The 24,327-nt window shown below is 43.3% G+C and overlaps 1 protein-coding gene across 1 annotated transcript in view; it reads left to right on the top strand.

Annotated features, from left to right (window-relative positions):
- The first annotated feature begins 1,297 nt into the window (after nt 1-1,297).
- Nucleotides 1,298-24,327, top strand: part of WASF3 (WASP family member 3) — a 130,622-nt gene continuing 107,592 nt past the window's right edge. The window contains exon 1 of the mRNA XM_073613402.1: nt 1,298-1,487. The gene's annotated coding sequence lies outside the window, so the exon portion shown is untranslated. The remainder of the gene's footprint in view (nt 1,488-24,327) is intronic.

The raw sequence follows: 24,327 nt of genomic DNA, 5'->3' as shown, positions 1-24,327 counted from the left end.
AGGAACAGCGATCTCTCTCCTCCTCCAGTCAGCCCAGCCCCCATACAGTTAGAAACACTCCCTAGGGAACACTTAACCCCTTGCTTTCCCCCTGGTGTTAACCCCTTTCCTGCCAGTGACATTTATACAGAAATCAGTGGCTATTTTTAGCTCTGATCACTGTATAAATGTCAAAAGGTGTCAAAAGTGTCTGATCTGTCCGCCAAAATGTCGCAGTCCTGCTAAAAATCGCAGATCACCATCATTACTAGTAAAAAAAAATAAAAAAATAAAAAGTCAATAAATCTATCCCCTATTCTGTAGACTATAACTTTTATGAAAACCAATCAATATACACTTATTGGGATTTTTTTATCAAAAAGATGTAGAAGAATACATATTGGTCTAAACTGGTGAAGAAATTCGTTTTTTTACATAATTTTTTTTTGGGGGATATTTATTATATCAAAAAGTAAAAACTATTGTAATTTTTTTCAAAAACTGTTGATATTTTTGTTTATAGGGCAAAAATAAAAACCCCTGTGGTGATGAAATACCGTCAAAAGAAAACTCTATTTGTGGGGAAAAAGGACATACATTTTGTTTGGGTAGAACGTCGCACGACCGCGCAATTGTCAGTTAAAGCCACGCAGTGCAGAATCTCAAAAAATGGCCTGGTCATTAAGGGGGAAAATCCTTTCCGGTCCTTAAGTGGTTAAGTGATGGGGATGAATGATGAAGTGAGAATGATGGGGTGTGAATGATGAAGTGAGAATGATGAAGTGTGAATGATGAGGTGTGGGTGATGAATGATGGGGTGTGAATGATGGGGTGTGGGTGATGAAGTGTGAATGATGGGGGTGTGAATGATGAATGATGGGGTGTGAATGATGGGGTGTGGGTGATGAAGTGTGAATGATGGGGGTGTGAATGATGAATGATGGGGTGTGAATGATGGGGTGTGGGTGATGAAGTGTGAATGATGAAGTGTGAATGATGGGGTGTGAATGTCAGAGTGTGAATTTTGCAAAGTAATGAGGTGTGAGTGATGAAGTTTGAATAATGAGATGTGAATGTTGAGGTGTGAATGATGGAATGTGAACATTCACCCCCATCATTCCCTCTCCATCATTCCCTCAGCAGAAATGGACCAAAACCGCTAATCCTCCTCGTACACAATATTGATTCTACGTCTCTTCCATTGTACCATCCTATTGGCTGACAGGCGTTCCTCTCCTCTTAGCATTGGCTCCCACAAACGTCAACCAATCTCAGCTAGCGGGCGTGTCTCCGCTTGTGCCCTCCTCGCTTTCTAATTGGCCGGCATGCAGGGGGCGTCACCGATGTAGTGTGAGCTCCGCCCCGGCATCCTTGTGTGTGTGATCAGTGAGCCGTGCGGAGGACAGTGATGGAGAAGAGGATTACCGGGGGGGAGGAGAGGACAGTCTACCGACACCGGGACCGCTGACCTTCCCGGGAGACGGAGGAGCGAGGAGCCGGCCAGTACGGTGCGTCTTCTTATGTCTTCTCCTTCAGTGTGTGTGAAGGGAGCCCCTCTATTCATATACATGGGGGGAGGGGGGGGGGGGGGGGGTTACCAGTGATGGCTCCAACCGTCCAATCTGCATGCAGTCCGTGTTCACCATCATCACCCCCCATCACCATCATCACCATCATCACCCCCCATCACCATCATCACCCCCCATCACCATCATCATCATCATCATCCCCCATCACCATCATCACCCCCCATCACCATCATCACCTCCTCATCATCTCCCATCACCCCCCATCATTCCCAGACTTCTCACTACTTCCATTGGATTGATAGAGCTCCATTTAGTAGATGGGATGATTAGAGATCTTAGATTTCCCTCTTATCATTCAGTTGTTGATTTGTTTTATTCTGAGCTGTTGGTATTTGTTCTTAGAAATTCCGATTACAAATGGAAGCATCCATCCTGTACTGGGAGAAGGTCCTGTAATGGTGATCATACACCATCAATCTGATTGTACAATCCATCGTCTTCCTGGATACAAACTGTACGGGTTGTTTAGGTTTATCTTCTATTACATTGTTTTGGTCAATCTAAGGGAAATTGTACAATCAGATTGTATAGTGTATGGTCAGTTTAATGCTCCGGCTGACACCTCTATGCTCCTCTCTTTTCTTCATTGCTGTGATTCCAGTGCAGGAATTTGTTGCCTTGATTTGCTCTTCCTGGAGAAAACATTGTTGTGACAACCAGACATTTTGGGGCTGATTTACTAAAACTGAAGAGTGTGAAATCTGGTGCCGCTCCCCATAGAAACCAATCAGCTTCCAGGTTTATTCTTCTCAAAGCTTTAATAGAACAAGAAAAGTTTGAAGCAGCACCAGATTTTACACTCTCTCCAGTTTTAGTAAATCGTCTCCTTTGTCTTATTTCCATTTCCCCTCAATTGATGTTACACCCCCATAAAACAGACATGTATTATATTGCAGCCTGTCAGTCCTCAGATGTGGTGGCTCCATTCCTTTTCTTTCTTTAATCACTTCAGCTCCCCTTCCATGACCAGGCCACTTTTTGCTATTCGGCACTTCATTACTTTAACTGACAATTGCGCGGTCGTGCAACGCTGTACCCAAATAAAAATGATATAATTTTTCCCCACAAATAGAGCTTTCTTTTGGTGGTATTTGATCACCTCTGGATTTTTTATTTTTGGCGATATAAACCAAAAATCCAGAAAATGAAAAAAAAAAAAATTCTGCTATAAAATATCCAATAAAAAATGTAAAAATCCAATTTCTTCATCAATTTAGGCCAATATGTATTCTGCTACATAGTTTTGGTAAAAGAAAATCCCAACAATTGTATATTGATTGGTTTCCATGAATGTTATAGCGCCTACAAACTATAGGATATATACTAGAATTTGTATTTTTTTTATACTACTGATGGCGACGATCAGCGACTTATAACAGACTGCGATAGTGCAGTGGGCAGTGTTAATTTTGTCAACTAAAACATTTTAGTCGACAAAGTCAATACTATTTTAGTCGACTAAAATACGACTAAGGCCCCATTCACACCTGAGTGTTTTGTATCTTGAAGCCTGAAGCTACAAAAACGCTGGAGGGGAAAAAAATCAATTATTCTCTATGGAGATGGTTCACATCTCCACTCCAAAACGCCTGAAGCTCCAAAACGCCTGAAGCTCAAACAAGTTCTGGAACTTTGTTTTTAATCAGATTTGGGCGTTTTTCTGCATTTTACATTGGTGACCTTTTGACCTGTACAAAAATGCGTCAAAACTGCGGCAAACCACAGTAAAAACACAGCAAAAATCGTGCGACTTTCTGCCTGAAAATGCTACGCTCAGGTGTGAATGGGGCCTAAAACTAAAACAATTGAGATGACTAAAATACGCCTAAAACTAAAATGGCATTTTAGTCAAAAAACTAAGACTAAAACTAAATTTAAGTTTGACTTTCAAATGAAGACTGGTCATGTTCATACCGCAATACCCTAAATAATAGCATGCCCTCTGATCCCTCCTGTATTCATTTGTATTGTAAGTGTACGGTCTGCCCTCATGTTGTAAAGCGCTGCGCAAATTGTTGGCGCTATATAAATCCTGTATAATAATAATAATATTCGATTTTTCACTCCAGCAGTATATAATAAGTTTGGAAATTGTAGAGAAATGTTAGCTAATACATTACAATTTAATTACACCCATTCGATTTTAGACGACTAAAATGAGTTTTAGTCGAATAAAATGTACTGGAGATTTAGTCGACTAAATATGACTAAAACTAAAACAATTGCAGAAGACTAAAATGGGACTAAAACTAAAATGCCATTTTAGTCCTAAGACTAATGCCCTGTACATACGAGCGGACTTTTCGGCCGGACTGGTCTGACGGACCGAGTCCAGCGGACAATCCGACCGTGTGTGGGCTTCATCGGACTGTTTCTGTTGAAAATCTGACAGACTTTAGATTTGGAACATGTTTCAAATCTTTACATCATCAAAAAATCCGCTAGTCTGACGGACGAAAACCGACGCTAGGGCAGCTATTGGCTACTGGCTATGAACTTCCTTATTTTAGTCCGGTGTACGTCATCACGTACAAATCCGTAGGACTTTGGTGTGATTGTGGCAAGTCCGTTCGGAAGTCCGTCGGGAAGACTGTCAGACCTTTGTTGCTGAAAAGTCCGCCCGTGTGTACAGGGCATAAGACTAAAACTGAATCGAAATTTGCTGCCAAAATGAACACTGGCGGTGGGCAATCTGATAGTAACTGACACTGGGGGGGAACTGACTAACTGACTAACTGACATCACTAGTGACATTAATACAGTGATCAGTGATAATACTATACACTGACTAATGACACTGGCTGGGAAGGGGTTAACATCTAAGGCAATCAAGGGGTTAAACGTGTGCCTAACAATGTGTAATATGTGTAAAGTGTGCTGCTTTTACTAATAGATCTTTTAGCTTCCCAGCCTTGCTTTGCAGGGATGAGAAACATAGAGATCGTTCCCTCTGAATGTCAACACAGAGCTCTGGGCTGTGATTGTACACAACCAATCAGCAGGTCCCAGCCGTGAATCCTTGGTTTGGGACTTGCTAAAAGGCTCCTGCTGTGTACAATCACAGGGGGTGCCGCCCGATACCAATTAAGCAGCAGCATACGGGTACATCGCTTTGCCTACAGCAGTACATTGTGGGCAGCCAGTCATTAAGTGGTTAAGCCTGTTTTCTTTTCTTTTTTTCCCCTTATTTTCTCCTGGAGATCCAGCCAGTAAAAGACTTCCTGTACTGTAGTGTCTCCTCTATGTATGGAGGAGCAATGGAGACACCTTTGGACAAGTGTAGTGTTAGATGCACTAGTAGATTTACTAGTCTTGACTAACACATATTGAAGCAGAACTCCATTTAAAGTGTTACTAAACCCACAACAGTAAAATCAGTCTGTATATGCAATGAATCATGCTTGTTATACTCACTGTGGAACCTAAGGGGCTAACTCTCTGCATTGTTTAAAAAAGGCTGTTTGATCCTGTCTTCTCTGATCCTCCCCTTCTTCCACAGTCCCCAATCCATGCCCTGATAGAACAGAGCATTGGGGGCACTCTGCACATGCTCAGTTTGGTGTGTATTGCTAGAGCGTTTTTTTTTTTTCCTGGGAGGGTGCATGTGATCAGCACAGGGCCAATCAGCACTGTCCAGACAGCCTCATAGGACAATCAGGGGAGAATGAAAACTCCTCCTACAAGCTTTAACCACTTGTTGCCCGAGGTACGTAAATGGACATCCTTGGGTTATACCCGGATAACGCCCACACCCACAGACATCACCCCGGTATCATTCCTTTCAGCTGGCGATTCTGAGTAAGGCAGAAGTGACCTGAGTGGCCACTCGATCACTTCTGCGGGTGGGGGAAGGGGGTTCCACACCCCTCACTTCGCTGCCTCTCCTGGGCTTTCATTTCCCATTGCTGGGAGCGATGAGGCCGGAGGCAATGGCTGCCCTGTACTGACATCCTTCCCCGCTCTCAGTAACCCTGGGAACCGGGAGGAACGAGTAGTTGGTCACTTCCAGTTCCACCTCTTTGTTTATCTGGCCACCAGCGGTCAGATAAGCAGCTGATCAGACCGATCTGGGTCTGATCGGCTGTGTGGGAGGCCAGAGGAGAGATTTGGGGTCTTATAGACCCCAACTCTCTCCATAAAGAAAACCTGTCACGCTGTGCAAATCAAATAGCGTGTGACAAAAATTGCAACACTCACCATTTTTATCTATAGGGTCTCTGCTAAAATATAAATATATATATATAAAATGTTTGGGAGTTCTAAGTAGTTTTCTAGCAAAAAAAAGTTGATTTTTACATGTAGGAGTAAAGTGTCAGAAGTGGCCCGGATGGTAAGTGGTTAACCAGGCACTGATAGAAGTGGAGGAAAATCTTCCAATAGGGACCATTTGTTTCAATGACAACAAATAGATTTCCCTCAAATTGGAAAGAGATCCCCTCACTTCCCATTGTATCTCCTGGACAGGTAGTGAAGGAAAATCTATCCAAAAAAAAACAACAAAAACTGACAGCAGTTTTTACCCATCAGTACTCTATTTAAAAGGACAATTTTAGCTTTAGATATACATTACTTTAACATGCTAATGTCATTTTAGAAATTTTGACAATCATTTTAAATCTGCAACCTTCATTAACCATCTCATTACCACTATATAGTCGAAAGACGGCTACAGTGCGGCTGTATAGTTTTGGGAGGGCGTCCATGGACCTCCTCCTAGAACCATGCCCCCTGCGGCATCTGGAGCGCTCCTGTGAGTGCAGTAAAGGGCCAATCACAGTGGCCCTTTACCATGTGATCAGCTGTGTCCAATCACAGCTGATCACATGTAAACAAACTTGCTGGTTATCAGCATTCCTTTCCTCATGCCCTGTCACAGCATCAGGAGAGGAGAGCTGGTAACTGGCAAGTGTGATAGGAGACATTTACACAGAGAATCAGGACACTGGTCATCAGTGCTGCCTAACAGTAGCCCCTCATCAGTGCAGGCTCGTCAGTGAAGGAGAAAAAATATTAGTTTGCAAAGTTTTATAACATAAACTAAGAAAAACACTTTTTTTTTTTCAAAAGTTTTGGTCTTTTTTCATACACTATATTGTCAAAAAAATTGGGATGCCTGTCCTAACATGCACATGAACTTTAATGGCATCCCAGTCTTAGTCTGTAGGGTTCAATATTGAGTTGGCCCACCCTTTGCAGCTGTAACAGCATCAACTCTTCTGGGAAGGCTGTCCACAAGGTTTAGGAGTGTGTCTATGGGAATGTTTGACCATTCTTCCAGAAGTGCATTTGTGGATGAGCGAGTTTGGGTGGAGGAACTTGACTGGCCTGCACAGAGTCCTGATCTTAACCCAATAGAACACCTTTGGGATGAATTGGAGCAGAGACTGCGAGCCAGACTTTCTCATCCAACATCAGTGCCTGATATCACAAATGCGCTTCTGGAAGAATGGTCAAACATCCCCATAGACACACTCCTAAATCTTGTAGACAGCCTTCCCAGAAGAATTGAAGCTGTTATAGCTGCAAAGGGTGGGCCAACTCAATATTAAACCTACCGACTAACGCCTCGTACACGCGATCGGATTTTCCGACGAGAAATGTGTCATGACAGGCTGTCGTTGGAAAATCCGACCGTTTGTATGCTCCATCGGACAATTGTCGCATTTTCCGCTGAGAAATGTTGGATGGCAGGCTTTAAAATTGTCTGTTGTCGGATTTTACGAGCGTGTGTACACAAGTCCGTCGGACAAAAGTCCAAAGTACAAACACGCATGCTCGGAAGCAAGGACGAGCCAGAAGTGGTCGGTCTTGTAAACTAGCGTTCGTAATAGAGAATTAACATTCATGAAGCGGCAAATTATGAAATCTCGAAATGCAGCGCACATTCTCTTCTTCTTTAATGAGATAATAATGAAGCTACTTTGCTGGTGATACTGATGGAGTTCTGCCAAACATATTTTAAATGGTTTTTATTTTCTAGAGATATCAAGAATAATATTATGCTTTTTTTAAAATTTTTTTGTTGTTATTTTTTTGTTGTTATCACAACACCATTATCTCCTAGTTTTTAAGATCAAAGATACTATGTTGGTGTTCCTTGTTAATTTTACATTGTATTTTTTTAAATGTAACTGCCTACTCCCAAACTGTCATTTGAAGTAAAACACGTAGCCAAGTATTATTCTACACATTTTTTTTTATTGTGCATTAAAAAAGAAAACCAATAAAATTAGACATGCTATCTGCCAATAGAACTTAACCAAAAAGTGCATTCTATGCATCCAAAAATATAGAAAATATACAAAATCAAATCATTATTCAACCAAAAAATAAAATAAAAGCCTCATGCATGTGTCCTGCTTCTTAATATAGGGGGTCAAGAATGCCAAGAGTTGGTGAAAGCAGGGGTCTGTCATCCAGAGATAATTCCGATAATTATCTGGGTTATTCTCCTGGAGCTCCCGCAGCAAAGGCATATGACATAATTGGTCACGATTAATAAAGCAACCAATTTTTGGTCCAAGAAATTCTCCTCCTCCTGTTCCTGGACTGGACTTGGGTCAAGGCAATAACTCCAAGGCCAATAATAAATAACACGTTATCTCCTCCGATTCTGCAACATGTCTGGTTGAAAAACTGAAAAGCGTGAACTGAAAAGCGTGAATCAACACTCACCTAACTTCTACTAACACGAAATTAGCAGAAGGAGCCCAAAGGGTGGCGCATGACAATGGAACTTCCTCTTTATCAGCTCGTAGTATGTCTAGTACATCACTATGTTCATGTTTGTTGGCCGACAATTGTGTACCGTTTGTATGCAAGACAAGTTTTTGGCCAACACCATTTGGACAAAAGTCCGAGGCTTTGTCTGCGGAAAATCCGATCGTGTGTACGAGGCTTAAGACTGGGATGCCAATAAAGTTCATGTGCATGTAAAGGCAAGTGTCCCAATACTTTTGACAATATAGTGTATGTTAGCAAAAAATAAAAACTCAGTGCTGATTAAATATCACCAAATGAAAGCTCTATCTGTCTCACAAAAATGATAAAAAATGTAGTTGGGTACAGTGTTGCATGACCGCGCAATTGTCATTCAAAGTGCGACAGTGCTTGATGCTGAAAATTGGCCTGGGCAGGAAGGGGGTGAAAGTGCCTGGTATTAAAGTGGTTAAATAATACCTGGTCATCCTACCATGATGGTCCTTGTTCAGGCATTTCCTGTTATAGGGTGACAGCTGATGTGCCTCTGCATTGTCACATGCACTCTTGGTAGAGGCTGGAAGCCATTGGGATGACACACGTTGCACAGGCACGACCGGACATTGTCACTAGCGATGAGCTTGTGTCGTGTTTAGACCAGGATCTGATCCCACGTATGCAAGTCTGCCAGGAAGCTGTCAGCTGCGCAGGCCAATCATTTGTGGGTGGGACATTTCCTGCCCAGCAGCCACATGTATACTTCACTCCCTGTATATGTGCAGCCTCAGGGCAGGGTATGCCCCTGCCGCAGAACAGGTCACCATACCTCCCAACTTTCTGAAATGGGAATGAGGGACACCTATTACCAAAAGTATGTAGGCATAGGACACACCCCTTGTCACGCCCTCTTATGCCCCGTACACACGGTCGGATTTTCCGATGGAAAATGTGTGATAGGACCTTGTTGGGCTCCATCACACATTTTCCATCAGATTTTCCGACACACAAAGTTGGAAAGCTTGCTATAAAATTTTCCGACAACAAAATCCGTTGTCGGAATTTCCGATCGTGTGTACACAAATCCGACGCACAAGGTGCCACGCATGCTCAGAATAAATAAAGAGATGAAAGCTATTGGCTACTGCCCCGTTTATAGTCCCAACGTACGTGTTTTATGTCACCGCGTTCAGAATGATCGGATTTTCCGACAACTTTGTGTGACCGTGTGTATGCAAAAGAAGTTTGAGCCAACATACGTCGGAAAAAATCCTAGGATTTTGTTGTCGGAATGTCCGATCAATGTCTGACCGTGTGTACGGAGCATTAAAGTGGTTGTAAACCCACTTTTTGGACTTTCACCTATAGGTAAGCCTAGAATAAGGCTTACCTGTAGGTAGTGGAAATATCTCCTAAACGTGTGCCGTTTAGGAAATATTTCACTTGTAGTCCGCTGGAAATTCCAACGGCGCATGAGCGGGGAAGAAACTAAACTAAGTGCCATTTCTTCCCTAGCCTATGCTGTTAGTCGCGGCTCCCGTGTGCATGCGCGGGAGTGACGTCACACCGCTCCGTCGAATCACAGAGCCGGAGTCCGCGGCCCGGGAAGGAAGAGGGCCAGAAGATGGACGCTGCCCACACAGGGGACATCGCTGGATTCTTTTGCAGGTAAGTGGCACATAATGGGCTAGTATGCTTTTCATTTGCAGGCTGCAGCAGCGAGCAAAAGAGGAAGTAAAACCCATCAAGGTTTACTTCCTCTTTAAAGGAGAATTATACAAAAAAAATGATTGGTTAAACGCACGAGTGCTTTTTTTACCACTACTATTCCTTTATATTGGCTTTTGGCATTTGCACATGCAGCAATTTAGAAATTGGATGAAAGGTTTAGCACTGAGAAACACTTTTTGAAAGATAAAAAGCGCATTTTATATACAACTTTATAGATTAGACAAAAATGAGGAACAAATGAGAAGGAAAGAGGGACAGAGGGACATTGCTCGAAATCAGGGACAATCCCTCCAAATCAGGGACAGTTAGGAGGAATGCAGCTTCCGGTGGGCTTGCACACCTTGGTTCGGATCCTGGTCTGAGCATGCCCAAGCGCATCACTAGTCACCATGGCTAGAGAGCTTATAGATAGGAAGTGGATGCAAAGAGGCTGCAGGAGATTATCAGTGCTGAGACGCAACAAAAGATGCACAACGGTGAAGCCAATATTTTTTTATTTTTTTTTTTACATGGCAGTTTATGATCTACAATGCTTTAGCCAACTGTATTTGATTTTGTTTAACATTTTCAGCTGTGATTTAAATGTCAGAATTCAGTTTGGTGAATTACAATTGCAGGCATTGGGGCACTAAAACATCCTCTCTAGTTGTGGGCAGCTCATGGGTATAAAATCTGAGGCCATTTCTATTTGTATCATGTTATGAAATAAGCCCCACATCTGTTCAGTGTTAATAAATGACCGGTGGGGTATTATAGAGGAGTGTGCATAGAATAATACTCTGGAGCACATTGTTACATTGTTCAGTCTAATGAGGTGTAAATAACAATGTGATGTGATGGCCGTGTGTGAAGATTCTAATAGATTCATCTGGCCGGGGTTCATGTTTCCCCCCAGTGTGTCCTCAGGAATTCCTGTCCCCCCCCATGCTTCCAGGCACTGGCCATGTTTAGAGCTAGTAGCTCTCGCTAGCTGACCAGCTGTCCTAGAGGTCTGTGCCTGATGACATGCTGAGTCCTGGATGTATGTCGCCCACGTGACTTATTTGTAAATGAGCAGGAGGCCAATGCCAGGCTGCCTTCCTTTGTCATCTGGCTTCACATTTGTCCAGCACATGGCCTGTTAATAGGGGGGGGGGGGCTAGACAGGGCAGCAAGGCTTTGCATGGGATTGTGGGAAGTCTGGCATAGAAAGGGTTCTGCATGACTTCATGTGTGCAGGCAAATTGCGAAGCAAGCTGAAATCCTTTTAAGTGTATGGATGTGGTGGAGCAGGTGCAGCGTGCGGTTTAGGGATTGATCCCTCCCACCGAGTATCATCGCCGCCGCAGCCTCAGAAGTCTGGGGAATTGAGAACCGAGCACTACAGATAAATCTGCCAATTTGTGACTTCACATCATGATGCAGAAATCAGCACTCGCCATAAATATTTCATAGTAAAACCATTACATCTGTGCTTCTAAGTGCCTGGTGTAAAGAAGTAATGGGAGATTGTTTAGATCGGAGATGTTAAAGTTGGAAGAGTTTGATCGTAGCATGGCCTTGGCAAAATAAGCAGACAAAAGAAACGTCTGAATGTTAGAAAACAACCCAGGGCTGGTGAACGCGCGGCCTTCGGAGATCAGACAACATTCAGGAAAGACACCTCCCTCTGAAAAGTCTAGCTCAGCCCTTCTCAAACTTTTTACAAGGAAGGATCCTTTAAAAAAAAGTTTTCAAAGAACACTTTGATTGGGTCCTATTCAGCCCATCAAATGTGACAAATGTGTTGTTTAGTTTTTTTCCGCAGCATGTGTACAGCCTGCTTTTACTGCCCCCCTGGCCATCCGTATGAATGAGCCCATAGAATTTTTTTTAAAAATTGGGTGTACTTAAAACGGCTTCACCCTGAAAATAAAACGAATGTCCCATCTGACCGAAGTGGGAGCAAGTACCTGTCAACTTCCCCCCGCAAAAATGAAGTTCCAAATATGGTAGAGGAGAGGGGGAAGTGGCAGACAAGCAGGACGAGCATTAACTTTTTGTTAATTCTCCTTTAAGGGGGTGTGGCAAGGGGCCTGTCCTATGCCTACATACGTTTGTTAGTAGGTGTCCCTCATCTCAAAATGTTGGGAGGTATGCGTGCTGTTTAATGGTTTTGCATAGGACAGAAAGTGAAGGGTTAGGGACAAGGGTGGCAAAAAAAAAATCCCGACGGGTATAACCCTCCCTTACTCTGTCCAGCATGGGAAAAACGTTTTGCCTTTAGTTGTACTTTATCAAGATTTCTTTCACTACTTGTAGCTGAGGCTGTGTGCTCTTATTGCTTTAAAGCGATATTAAAGTTTTTTTTTTTTTTCTTAAATAACAAACATGTTATACTTACCTGCTCAGTTCAGTTGTTTTGCACAGAGCAGCCCCGTCCTCCTTTTTTCAGGTCCCATGCTGGCGCTCCTGGCCCCTCCCTCCTGCCAGGCTCCTGCACCCAAGCAGGCGTGCTCCCGAGCCACAGCTCTGTGTGTCCACTCACACACAGAGCCACGGCTCGGCCCCACCCCCTCCGTCTCCTGATTAGCTCACTGGCTGTGATTGACAGCCAATCAGGAGTGCGAGTCCCCAGAGAGCCAAGGCTCTCATAGACATTTCTGGATCGAGTGGGGACTCAGTTAAGTATTAGGGGGGCTGGAAGTGGTCTGCTGCCCACAGAAGGCTTTTTTAACCTTCATGCATAGAATACATGAAGGTAAAAAAACCTTGTGCCTTTACAACTACTTTATTCTGTGCAACCTTCCTCTTATGGTTAGAATTCGAAAGCAAAGCTTCAGTGGGCGGCCAGGTGGGTGAAGTGAGTATTATTATTATTATTATTATTATTATTATTACTACAGGTACTACCAAGATGAAAGTGACAGAATTTCAACCTGAAAGCCGCGTTCCTCGTGTCGGTTTAAATGTAGCTTTTTTCATACTTGACTGAAATGGTAATTGTATGCCTAAACTGCAAAAATCCTTAGCAGCAGAATTGAAATGCCGCACGCTGACCAGATCAAAGTGAGCATTGCTTGACAGAAATCTGAAGCTTATTATAGCTATTCTAAAATTCCAGCTTCTTGGTTTTTTGGAGGCGAGCTTTATAAATTATTACTTTTTTTCTTTTTTAAACTGGGTAGGTATTGGAGAGCTCCTAAGTTTTTGTTTGAATCCTGGAGGTTCCTTTGTTGTGATAGTTTTCCTGACGACTGTTGAATCTTAAAGCTGAACTTTAGGCAATCTGACAACCACACAATTGAAACATATATATTTTATTTATTATAGGTACATAACCCTTTAACGCCTATTTCTGACATTTGTTGCTTACAAGTTATAATCAGTATTTTAAATTACTTAGAACCCCCAAACATTATATATATATATATATATATATATATATATATATATATATATATATATATATATATATAAATAATTTTTTTTAGCAGAAACCCTAGGGAATAAAATGGTCATCGTTGCAATATTTTATGTCACACGGTATTTGCGCAGCGGTTTTTCAAACACATTTTTTTGGGGAAACAATGAACAGTAAGGTTAGCCCAATTTTTTTTGTATAATGTGAAAGATGATGTAATGCTGAGTAAATAGATATGTATCATGTCATGCTTTGAAATTGCACACACTCATGGAATGGCAACAAACTACGGTACCTAAAAATTTCCATAGACGACATTTAAAAAAATGGGTACCTGGATAGAGTTACAGAGGAGGTCTTTTGTTAGAATTATTGCTCTCACTCTGATGATCGCGGTAACACCTCACATTGATTAATTAATTAATTTATTTATTTACATTGTCCCTTTAAAAAAAAAAAATCTGATCACTTTTATTGCTGTCACAAGGGATGTAAACATCCCTTGTGTCAGTAATAGGTGATTACAGGTACTCTTTATGAAGGGATCGGGGTCTAAAAACCCCCAATCCCTCCTTTGCACTTAAAAGTATTTAGATTGCCAAAACCGGCAATTCTGAATACTGTAATTTTTTTTTTAAATCGGCGCCATTGGCAGCCGTGTAAACCAGAAGTGACGCTGTGATGTCGCTTCCGGGATTTTACTTTGGAGACCCGATCAGAGTGGAATCCGGCTTTGTACGGGTCTCCACACAGCCGACAGACATCCCGGCTAGTGGTTCGGGTCTCCCAGTGGGATAAGAGGCCCGGAAAGAGCGGCGGAAGGCGGTAGGAGGGGGGGGTGTCCCCTCCCGCTGCTTTAGGATAACAGCTGAGCAGCTTTTTGCCACATTGGTTATCACTAAAGAGCCAACAGCCCACTCTAAAAAACGGTACCTGGGTGATGCCTAAAGCTGCAGGCATCACCCCGGTATAACCCCTTCAATTCATGAATGCAAATTTGCGTACGGTCGACGTGAAGGGGTTATATAGCGCGGTCTATTCACGCAGCACATATATACACTATATTACCAAAAGTCTTGGGACGCCTGCCTTTACACACACACATGAACTTTAATGGCACTCCAGTCTTAGTCCGTAAGGTTCAATATTGAGTTGGCCCACCCTTTGCAGCTTTAACAGTTTCAACTCATCTGGGAAGGCTGTCCACAAGGTTTAGGAGTGTGTCTGTGGGAATGTTTGACCATTCTTCCAGAAGCGCATTTGTGAGGTCTGGCACTGATGTGGACGAGAAGGCCTGGCTCACAGTCTCTGCTTTAATTCATCCCAAAGGTGTTCTATCAGGTTGAGGTCAGGACTCTGTGCAGGCCACCCTAAACTTGCTTATCCATGTCTTTATGGACCTTGCTTTCTGCACTGGTGCACAGTCATGTTGAAACAGGAAGGGGCCATCCCCATACAAAGTTGGGAACATGAAATTGTCCAAAATGTCTTGGTATGCTGACGCCTTAAGAGTTCCCTTCACGGGAACTAGGGGGCCAAGTCCAACCCCTGAAAAACAACCCCACACCATAATTCCCCCTCCACCAAATGATTTGGACCAGTGCACAAAGCAAGGTCCATAAAGACATGGATGAGCAAGTTTGGGTTGGAGAAACTTGGCTGGCCTGTAGAGAGTCCTGACCTTAACCCAATAGAACAACTTTGGGATGAATTACACATAGACACACTCCTAAACATTGTGGACAGCCTTCCCAGAAGAGTTGAAGCTGTTATAGCTGCAAAGGATGGGCCAACTCTATATTGAACCCTATGGACTAAGACTGGGGTGGCGTTAAAGTTTATGTGCATGTAAAGGCAGGCCTCCCAATACTTTTGGCAATATAGTGTGTCTGTGTATATACAGTATCTCACAAAAGTGAGTACACCCTTCACATTTTTGTAATTATTTTATTATATCTTTTCATGTGACAACACTGAAGAAATGACACTTTCCTACAATGTAAAGTATTAAGTGTACAGCTTGTATAACAGTGTAAATTTGCTGTCCCCTCAAAATAACTCAACACACAGCCAATAATGTCTAAACCCCTGGCAACAAAAGTGAGTACACCCCTAAGTGAAAATGTCCAAATTGGGCCCAAAGTGTCAATATTTTGTGTGGCCACCATTATTTTCCAGCACTGCCCTAACCCTGTTGGGCATGGAGTTCACCAGAGCTTCACAAGTTGCCACTGGAGTCCTCTTCCACTCATCCATGAGAACATCACGGAGCTGGTAGATGTTAGAGACCTTGCGCTCCTCCACCTTCCATTTGAGGATGCCCCACAGATGCTCAATAGGGTTTAGGTCTGGAGACATGCTTGGGCCCATCCATGACCTTTACCCTCAGCTTCTTTAGCAAGGCAGTGGTCGTCCTGGAGGTGTGTTTGGGGTCGTTATCCTGTTGAAATACTGCCCTGCGGCCCAGTCTCCGAAGGGAGAGGATCATGCTCTGGTTCACAGTACATGTTGGCATTCATGGTTCCTTCAATGAACTGTAGATCCCCAGTGCCAGCAGCACTCATGCAGCCCCAGACCATGACACTCCCACCACCATGCTTGACTGTAGGCAGGACACACTTGTCTTTGTACTCTTCACCTGGTTGCCACCACACACGCTTGACACCAACCGAACCAAATAAGTTTATCTTGGTCTCATCAAACCACAGGACATGGTTCCTGTAATCCGTGTCCTTAGTCTGCTTGTCTTCAGCAAACCTTTTTGCGGGCTTTCTTGTGCATCATCTTTAGAAGAGATTCCTTCTGGGACGACAGCATGCAGACCAATTTGATGCAGTGTGCGGTGTACGGTCTGAGCACTGACAGGCTGACCCCCCACCCCTTCAACTTCTTCAGCAATGCTGGCAGCACTCATACGTCTATTTCCCAAAGACGACCTCTGCATATGACGCTGAGCACGTGCACTCAACTTCTTTGGTCAACCATGGCGAGGCCTGTTTTGAGTGGAACCTGTCCTGTTAAACCGCTGTATGGTCTTGGCCACCGTGCTGCAGCTCAGTTTCAGGGTCTTGACAATCTTCTTATAGCCTAGGTCATCTTTATGTAGAGCAACAATTCTTTTTTTCATATCCTCAGAGAGTTCTTTGCCATGAGGTGCCATGTTGAACTTCCAGTGACCAGTATGAGAGAGTGAGAGCGATAACACCAAATTTAACACACCTGCTCCCCATTCACACCTGAGACCTTGTAACACTAATGAGTCACATGACACCGGGAAGTGAAAATGGCTAATTGGGCCCAATTTGGACATTTTCACTTAGGTGTGTACTCACTTTTGTTGCCAGTGGTTTAGACATTAATGGCTGTGTGTTGAGTTATTTTTAACAAATTTACACTGTTATACAAGCTGTACACTCACTACTTTACATTGTAGCAAAGTGTCATTTCTTCAGTGTTGTCACATGAAAAGATATAATACAATATTTATAAAAATGTGAGGGGTGTACTCACTTTTGTGAGATACTGTGTGTATATATATATATATATATATATGTGAAAAAAAAAAATGTAAATATGGTTTTATAAATGCCCACCTGTATTTGAGCATTAATGGAAACTTTAAAGAACGTGTTTGTTTTTATTGTACTGACAAAGTATGTTTTTATGTCTGAAATTTTCCATGTTTTTTTTTCCATATGGAATTGAGGTTGTGCATTGCACACAATTTAACTGTTTATTATTTCAGCCTTTTACCCAGCAGGGTGTCATTTTAGAACAATTCATATCTCATTTGTTTTGCATTGAAGGATGTAGGATGGTTTTCCAGATACTGACAGTGTGAGAGTCTCAGCTGTTTGTGGCAAACCAGTAAGAGTTCCTCCCTTTTCCGAAAAAAGCTGTGATTGATTTTTGAATTGTAAGACTTCCGGATGGCTCATGAATTATTTTTCACCGTGGTTGTAAATAATTCAGTGTTCGTAGCAATTTCAGTATTTCAAACCATACACTCTCTTGAAGTGAGGATTAAAGTGAACCTTTAGTTACTGGGAGGAAAAAATCCCCTTTAGATCAGCCATGTACATTGTAATGATTTTAGCAATATTCATGTTGTATTGAGATAGGTCATTGCTAGGAATTTTTAGCATGGATGCTTAGTGATTCTGATAATACTTTACTGTAATTACATAATTCATCCCATTGTGGTTAAAAAAAATGCTGTTCCTTTTTAGGCCTCATGCACACTGGGCATTTATCTCTCGTACATGAGGCTCTGGAATTATGTGTGGCTGACAGCTGCTGTGGCAGGATGGGGCTGTGTGGTGCTCAGCATTGTACACACTACTAGGTGCACCACCCAGCCCCTCTCCAACCCGCAGCTAAACAACTGGAGTCTTATGCTTCGGGGGCAGTGGCGGCTGGTGTTCAATATTTTAGGGGGGGGGGGCAGAAAACAAACCTCCCCCCTCACTCGCATGGGTAAGGGAAAATGATTCATGTAGCAATTACTTCCTGGAATCTATCTGCCCTTAGCTCAGACATGCAGGCAGAAGGAAGCCCCCCTCCCCCTTCAGATAAAAGAGAAAGAAAAATGCTCATAAGACTCCTGAGATGTATGACATCCTTTGGGCCTAGGCCGGAAACCAAGACGTAAGACCCCTTTCACACTGAAGGAGCTTTTCAGGAGTTTTAGCACTAAAAATAGTGCCTGTAAAGTGCCTGAAAAGCGCCCCTCAAGCCACCCCAGTGTGAAATTCTGAGTGCTTTCACACTGGGGCAGTCCACTTGCGGGACAGGAAAAAAGTCCTGCAAGTAGCATCTTTGGGGCAGTGCGGGAGCGGTGTATACACCGCTCCTAAACTGCCCCTGTCATTGAAATCAGTGGACAGCTCTGCCGAACCGCTTGCAAAGCTCTTTGGCAGCGGAGCTTTTCGGGCGCTTTTAACCCTTTCCTCGGCTGCTAACGGGAGTTAAAAGCGCCCCGCTAGCGGCCTGAAAGCGTCGCTAAAACTAGCGGCGCTTTACCGCTAACGAGGCCGCGCTACAGTGTAAAAGGGGACTAAATGAAGAAATGTACAAAAAAATGAGAATAAGTAAATATACTTTACTATCTATTTTAAAAGGGTAGCATCAAAAGGATTAAAAATACCATATTTATCAACGTATAACATGCACAGGCATATAACACGCACCTCCATTTTAAGAGGGAAGTTTCATGAAAAAAAACTAAAATTTTAAATAAGGAACTTTGAAGTAAAATAAGGGTCACAGTCCATCAATGCAGCCTGATCAGCGCCCATCTGCAGAATCACCAGTGCCCATCAATGCAGCCTCACCATTGCTAATAAATGCTGCCTGCACATTGCCCATCAGCAGCCTCACCATTACCCATTAATGCTGCCTGCACATTGCCCATCAGCAGCCTCACCATTGCAAATTAATGCTGCCTGCACATTGCCCATCAGCAACCTCACCATTGCTAATTAATGCTGCCTGCACATTGCCCATCAGCAACCTCACCATTGCCCATTAATGCAGCCTCACCACTGCAAACTAATGCAACCTGCCCAGTGCCTATCAGCAGCCTCTCCAATGCCCATCTGCAGCCTCACCATTGCCAATTAATTCAGCCTGCTCATCTGCAGCCTCTCCAGTGCCGGATTACACAGCGTCGCAATCTCCTGTGTACCCGGCGATCAGTCCTGCCTGGTGATAGACAGAACAGTGGTCCAGTCCTGGGCCAGAAAGGGGGACTGTGTGTGACTGAGTGCCGGGTACACAGGAGATCGCTGATCTGTGTCATTTGTCAGCGCCCGCCCCCTCCTTCCACTCAGAGACAGCAGGAATCGGCGTATAACACGCACACACAATTTCCCCCTGATTTTTTTTGGGGGGGGGGGGGTGCGTGTTATAAGCCGATAAATACGGTAATTAATGTTGATTGAGTTTAGTTCCGCTTTGGTATCCATTTCTATCAGACCCATGAAGATTTCTGGAAGATTCCAAACTTTGAATAATAGTTTATATATCCAGTAAAAGGCTAATAGAAGTTAGGGGCCAGCTGACTTTATTAGGTACTTTGCTTATCTCACTTATGGGATTTGTTAGGCCTTTCTAAACAATTTACCTGGTTATCTAAAATCTAGTTTTTAAATTGGAGTACATCCCTTTCTATAACCACTTGTGGGGCGCCTGTCTGCATTGTACTGTGGATGGGTGGCCCGCACAGGCAAAGTGATGTACCCGTGCATGCAAAACTTTGTATTACCCTATCAGTGGTTACACTGGAGCTGTGATTGGTGTGTGGACAATTATGACCGCGGCCCTTCATTTGGGTTTTAAAACATAATATGAATAATCTTGAACCTTTAATTTTACCAGACCGTTAACACTAAACAGACCAATACCACCATTAAAACTTTCACCAAACCACCCGCTCAGTCTTTCAGGACTCCAGCACCCAAAATCTGTACTAACCACCAGGTACCACCATAAACACTGTCCACCCACCAATGTGGGCAGACATTACCCCATTCTGTACCTTTTTATTGTGCTAATTCAATTAAAGTTCTGAACCATGGAAGTCCAATACAGGAAGGAAAGGGAGGTATGGTAATAGAGGTTGACAAGTCCTATGTGGACACTTGGGTAGCCCTGTGTCCCTAACATTCTGTGGATTCCAGCGGCAGATTCTTGCCAGTACCATGACCAGGTAATGCGAATAGCAGTGGCCAGTCAGCCTCTTTAACCAAATGACAGGCTAACAGTGGCCACGACTATTCTCATATAGCCACATACTGCTTGTTTAGCTGCAAATGTCCGAGCCTTGATCCAGGCTCAGATATCCACAGGTAAAAGCTTGGTATGCGGCACAGTGGTGTAGTGGTAGCACTCTCGCCTAGCAGTAAGAAGGGTCGCTGGTTCGAATCCCAACCACGACACTACCTGCCTGGAGTTTGCATGTTCTCCCTGTGCCTGTGTGGGTTTCCTCCGGGTACTCCGGTTTCCTCCCACACTCCAAAGATATGCTGGTAGGTTAATTGGATCCTGTCTAAATTGTCCCTAGTATGTATGAATGTGAGTTAGGGACCTTAGATTGTAAGCTCCTTGAGGGTAGGGACTGATGTGAATGTACAATGTATATGTAAAGCGCTGCGTAAATTGACGGCGCTATATAAGTACCTGAAATAAATAAATAATACATGTGAAAAGCAGCATGGTAGTTCGCAGAGCTGCTCTGTGATTGGAGGTGAGCTGGTCATGTGTTTTTGACAGGTGAAATAACCAGGCTGTCCCCCAGTTTTTTTTCTCACTAATAAATGGTCAAATTAATTTTTTATTAGAATAATTAACATTCTCTGTAGAACAGGATAAATAGCGCTTGGTGGTTTTCATCAAACTAACTTCTCTGTAGAACAGAAATAGGAATGTCTGTGCTCAAATCCAAATTGCTTTACATATACTTTTAGGCATAACCCTCTGCACATTGCTATACACGATTACACATTTCTTGGAAACTGCATAAAAACAGGGATTTTTGGTTTACATGCGTTGCAAGACATGTTTAAGCTGGCCAACTGCGTCAAAGTAATCCCTTTCTGGCCAGTCCCTACACTACTCTACACACTACTCTACACACTACTCTACACACTACTCTACACACTACTCTACACACTACTCTACACACTACTCTACACACTACTCTACACACTACTCTACACACTACTCTACTCTATGCCACTTATTTGCTATGGGATTTAAGATATGTCTCTGCCCAATCCAAATAGCTTTACATACAGTGTACACTCACCGGCCACTTTATTAGGTACACCTGCTAGTACCGGTTTGGACCCCCTTTTGCCTTCATTCTTGGTGGCATAGATTCAACAAGATGTTGGAAACATTGTGCAGAGATTTTGATCCATATTGACATGATAGCATCAAGCAGTTGCTGCAGATTTTTCAGCTGCACATCCATGATGTGAATCTCTCTATCCTCCACCACATCCCAAAGGTGCTCTATTGGAATGAGATCTGGTGACTGTGGAGGCCATTGGAGTACAGTGATCTCATTGTCATGTTCAAGAAACCAGTGGTGAGATGATCTGAGCTTTGTGACATGGTGCATTATCCTGCTGGAAGGAGCCATCAGAAGATGGGTACACTGTAGTCATAAAGGGATGGACATGGTCAGCAACAATACTCAGGTAGGCCGAGGCATTTAACAGCTTGACATCCGGAGGACGTCATATGACGTCCTCGACTTTCAGGGCTTATATCTGAATGATGTCTGAGGCTACAGACATCATTCAGATACCGGCATTTTCAGCCGGCGATTCCGTACACCATAAGAACGATCATAGCGGCTGTTCCGCCACTTGATCGTTCTTACGGGCGGCGGGAGGGGACGTCCCCCCCCTCCCGCCGCCCTCCGGTACTACTACCGACTCACCTCAGTGATCGGTGAGTCGGATAGCGGATCCGCCGGCGCCGGATGTTCACAATAGAGATTTCCGGCGGACCAGATGGTCGCCGGAGTCTCTATGATCGTTCGGAGGCCGGGCGCGATGTTATGACGTCACGCCCGGCCTCTGCATTCAAAAAAACGGCGCCGCTTCGGCTGTGAAGCGGTGATCGTTTTATTTTTTTTTTTTTGATTTTAGGCTTCCCAGCCTAGAGGTGAGATGTGGGGTCTTATTGACCCCATATCTCACTGTAAGGAGGACTGATCGTGTCATATTCCTATTACAAGGGATGTTTACATTCCTTGTAATAGGAATAAAAGTGATCAAAAAAAAAAAAAAAAAAAATTTTTTAAAGTGTAAAAATAAAAATTTTTAAGTAAAATTAACAATAAAAAAAAAAAAAAATTTTTAAAGCGCCCCTGTCCCCGTGAGCTCGCACGCAGAAGCGAACGCATACGTAAGTCCCGCCCACATATGAAAACGGTGTTCAAACCACACATGTGAGGTATCGCCGCGAACGTTAGAGCGAGAGCAATAATTTTGGCCCTAGACCTCCTCTGTAACTCAAAACATGTAACCAGTAAAAAATGTTAAAGCGTCGCCTATGGGGATTTTTAAGTACCAAAGTTTGGCGCCATTCCACGAGCGTGTGCAATTTTGAAGCGTGACATGTTAGGTATCTATTTACTCGGCGTAACTTCATCTTTCACACAATGCAAAAAAATTTGGCTAACTTTGCTGTTTTGTTTTTTTTTAAAGCATGAAACTGTTTTTTTTAAAAAAAAAACGCGTTTGAAAAATTGCTGCGCAAATACCGTGCAAGATAAAAAGTTGCAATGACTGCCATTGTATTCTCTAGGGTCTCTGCTAAAAAAACATATATAATGTTTGGGGGTTCTATCTAATTTTATAGCAAAGAAATGATGATTTTTGACATGTAGGAGCGAAGTGTCAGAAATGGCCTGGATGCTCAATTGGTACGAAGGGGCCCAAAGTGTGCCAAGAAAATATTGCCCACATTATTACACCACCAGCCTGAACCGTTCATACAAGACAGGATGGATCCATGTTTTCATGTTGTTTACGCCGAATTCTGACCCCACCATCTGAATGTCACAGCTCATCAGACCAGGCAATGTTTTCCAATCTTCTATTGTCCAATTTTGGTGAATCTGTGTGAATTGTAGCCTCAGTTTCCTGTTTTTAGCCGACAGGAGTGGCACCCGGTGTGGTCTTTTGCTGCTGTAGCCCATCTGCTTCAAGGTTCGATGTGTTGTGCATTCAGAGATGGTATTCTGCATACCTTGGTTGTAACGAGTGGTTATTTGACCTACTGTTGCCTTTCTATCATCTCAAACCTGCCCATTCTCCTCTGACATCAACAAGGCATTTTCATCCCCACAACTGCCGCTCACTAGATATTTTCTCTTTCTTCGACAATTATCTAAAAACCCTAGAGATGTTTGTGCGTGAAAATCGCAGTAGATCAGCAGCTTTTGAAATACTCAGAGCACCCCGTCTGGCACCACAACTATGCCACGTTCAAAGTCACTTAAATCCGATTTTTTCCACATTCTGATGCTCGGTTTGAATTGTAGCAAGTCGCCTTCACCACATCTAGATGCCTAAATGCATTGAGTTGTTGCCATGTGATTGGCTGATTAGCAATTTGTGTCACCAAGCAATTGAACAGGTGTACCTAATTAAGCGGGCGGTGAGTGTATATACCAATAAGGGTTATATACAAAGAGGTGTGACCACCTGAATACCAAAATATCTAAATCAGCTCTCTGCGCAGTACTATGCAAAATGTGGACCTAATAGGTGGAAGTAAGAACATTGAAGAAAACCTAACTAACTAAACTATGTATTTTACAGCGGCTTCTATCAAAATTCTCTGCGGAGCAGGGTAACAGGCTTGATGTTGGCGGTTTCTATCAAAATTCTCTGGAGCTGGGTAACAGGCTTGTCATTGGCATTTTCTATGAAAAGCTTCTGCAGAGCAGGGTAACAAGCTTGACGTTTGCGGTTTCCATCAAAATTCTCTGCGGAGCGGGGAAACAGGCTTGTTGTTGGCAGTTTCTATAAAAATTCTCTGCGGAGCAGGGTAACAGGCTTGATGCTGGCCGTTATTATCAAAATTCTCTACAGAGCAGGGTAACAGGCTTGACGTTTCCGGTTTCTATAAAAATTCTCTGCGAAGCTGGGTAACAGGCTTGTTGTTGGCGGTTTCTATAAAAAGTCTCTGCGGAACAGGGAAAAAGGCTTGACGTTGGCGGTTTCTATCAAAATTCTCTGCAATGCCATCTCCCATCTCTCTCCACAGTTACTGAGCTGTTGATGATATCCTGCTCGTCAGTCCTACCTACTTAAGCTGTCCAGTCCAGAGGAGCTCTGCCTTCTCGCCTTGGTCAACATCACAGAAACGATCTGACATCCCTTCTGGCTCCAGGTCCTGCTTGCTGTTCCACTACATTGATCCCTGACT

Source organism: Aquarana catesbeiana, linkage group LG02 (genome assembly GCF_042186555.1).
Source record: "Aquarana catesbeiana isolate 2022-GZ linkage group LG02, ASM4218655v1, whole genome shotgun sequence".
Classification (NCBI taxonomy): domain Eukaryota; kingdom Metazoa; phylum Chordata; class Amphibia; order Anura; family Ranidae; genus Aquarana; species Aquarana catesbeiana.
Note: the sequence above shows the minus strand (reverse complement) of the source record. Positions and strands in the feature narration are given on the sequence as shown.